The sequence below is a fragment of the Varanus komodoensis genome, unplaced genomic scaffold, assembly GCF_004798865.1.
Source record: "Varanus komodoensis strain SLA01 unplaced genomic scaffold, ASM479886v1 scaffold151, whole genome shotgun sequence".
NCBI lineage: Eukaryota > Metazoa > Chordata > Lepidosauria > Squamata > Varanidae > Varanus > Varanus komodoensis.
The window spans coordinates 108,941-111,861 of record NW_025335443.1 but is presented as its reverse complement, the minus strand read 5'-3'; positions in this window follow the sequence as shown (position 1 = coordinate 111,861).

The following is a 2,921-nucleotide window of genomic DNA, read 5'->3' as shown; positions in this document are numbered from 1 at the left end:
CCCAGAACACATGTCTGAGATGCTTTCTTAATTAGGGAAGGCAGCGGCAGTGAACCTCGGAATCTGTCGTGTTTGTCCGCCTGACAATCTTGCTAGGTCCCCATTTTGCAGAGAAAGAACACAGGCTAACAGTTTGCCTGATGCTGAGCTATGCCAGAGGGGTGAGATTTCATCTTGGGTCTGTACACGCCTAAGTTCTGTCCTAGATCCTCTGAAGGACTCTTCAACAATTATCACACATTTTCTCATCTCCTCACCAGGTAGCAGGATCCCGAATGGGAAGCAAAATGAGAATCTGCTACGAGGAAGCCCCAGACAAAGAAAACTGCCGAAAGTCCAGTCTGGAGAGCACCAGGGTATCATTTCTTTGAGGCCTGAGACTTGTAAAATGAGGCGCAGTTCAGGGAGACCACAGAAGCATTCAAAGAAGATGCCACAAATAGATGAGGTCTTCAGAGAAGGAACCGCAGCTTCTCAACAGGAGAAAAAATGCCAGTGCCCAGCATGTGGGCACCAAACCAATTCTGTCTCTGGTCTTGCCAAACACAGGCGAACTCACACGGAAGAGAAGCTCTACGAGTGCTTTGAATGCAAGAAAGGCTTCTATGGGGCATCTGCTCTTTATGGACACCTGAGAGTCCACCGGGGAAAGGCCAGTTCCAAAGGTCGGAAGAAGCCATCTGCCTCTGCCTCTCCCACTGAAGGTCAGAGAAAGCTGGGAGGCGGCAAGTGCGGGCAAACGCCTGTCCCGTGCGCTGTTGGCCTTGTGGCACATAAGGCAATATATTAATACTAATAAACAAGTGACTAAGAAGCATTGATCAGTCCCTCCCCTCAGGGACCACCCAGTGCAAAATAATGATGGGTACAAAACTAGGCTTCTGCTGAACACCAACAAGGAAAACAACTTAATTATGGCTTTGCCTTCTGACCCGAGCAGCCTTGGAGCAATTCCAGTTGCCCAGCTGGATCTGCACTGTGTGTGTGTGTGTGTTAGGTTGTTAAATGTCCATGATGAAATGATGCATTTCTAAATATGGGGGGAGGGGATCTGGAAAATTTGCATGGGCCGCCCCACTCTACCTGGCTGTCTCTGCACCCAGCGACTGCCCCTTCTAAGCAGCAGGTACAGGCAAGGTGGGCAATGAGTGGCCTAGAGATTTTGGTCTGCGGCTCCCACAATCCCCCATCGTTGGCTTTGCTGGCCAGGGCTGATGGGGGTTGTCAGCCAGAGCATTTGAAGGACTGCAAGTGTCCCACAGCAGAGGTATTTTCCATAAAAAAAGAACATACATACATGAGAAAAGATATTACACTGGCACAGCCTTTCAATAATTTCGCAAAAAAGCAGAAATTTCTATCTCTCCTCCCCACGGTTAAGTCACTCAGTCTTCGATCAATTTGTTCGCCAATCTTAATTTATCAGACTAATGATAGTTAATATCATGTGAAGCACAGAGTTATGCACGATTGCCTTCTAATGTCTGCGGGTCACCGTGCTGTTAAAGGGGTTGCTAAATAGAATAGCAGTCCTAGCCGCAGCCGGCATGGGAAAAACTCCTGCCAGAGGTCCCCTGTCCCAGCCTAGTCAATATTCTCTACGGCATTGGCTAGGAAGTGGACATCATGAACAGAGGATGGGGTTCCTTCACCTTTAAGAGTGGTGCAGAAGAGGGAATGCCAGGTTCTCTTCCAGAGAAGAGCTTTGTGAATATCCTGGATTGGCGGAAAGATGGACAAGGGGGTCCCAGATCAAATCAAGCCAGGACTTTCCCTGGAAGCATAAAAGATCCCACCGAGGCTCTTATGCTTTGGGTACATCATGAGAAGGCCAGACTCCCTGGAGAGGACAATCATGCGAGGGGAAGTTGAAGGCAGAAGAAGAGGAGCACCAGCTACGAGATGGGTTCCTCCCACAAAGGAAGCCCCAGCCTTGAGTTTCAATGAACTGAGCAGGGCTGCCAAGGGCAGGCCATTTTGGAGGGTTTTTCCCATAGGGTTGCCATAAGCTGGAGACCACAGTTCTCTTCCCCACAGCCATTAAAGGTGCAGCATCCTGGTCTTCTTTTGCACCATGCCACCTGCATAGCTTTCAGGAGCCCACGGGCAAGGGGTAAAGAAGGCAGCGATCCACCCCACTGCTGCATGACCCTGACAACATCTGGTATTCAGAGCATACTGCCTTCAAGTATTTGCTGTTATGTACCAGCAAATCATCTCCAACTTACAGCAGCCCTGCGAATGAAAGTCCAAAAATGTGCTATCCATTGCATAGGAACAGAGCAAGTCAGAAGGGGCCTCCCGGGCTATCTAGTTTGTCCCCCGCTCCAGCCGGCTCCGCTCAGGACATGCCCACCATGTGCATGGCCAGCCTATCCTTGAACACTCTCCCCGATGGGGCCTCAACCACCTCCCGCGGAAGCCCATTCCACGCCCTCGGGGTTCTAACCATCTGGAAGTACTTCCTGGCATCCACCATGAATTGTGGTTCCTTAACTTTGCTCCACTGGAGCACATCCTGCCCTTGTCAGAATCCAGGAATCTCAATTTGAGAAGAGGGAATAAAACTCGGGTTCGTGGGAAAGATCAAGCATCCAGACCATCTGAGGCTTTATTGTATTTACCCCAAGGTTCCCGCGGTACTCACGATAATGCATGCTGCATTACCGGGCAGGCAGAGGTGAACTCTGCTGCCAAGCTTCAATACCATTACAGGGCATTTATAGGTACACAGGTACAGGGCAATTGATGACAGAATGCAGAGATTACAATGAGATTCTGAGGCCATCACATACAGAACAGATAAAGAAATGTCAGTCAATCACACAGTAACAATGAGATTACAATATTTCTAATTGCCTGTATTGACACTTTAGTTCAAGCTACTGAACTAAAGTGTCAATACAGGCAATTAGAAATAT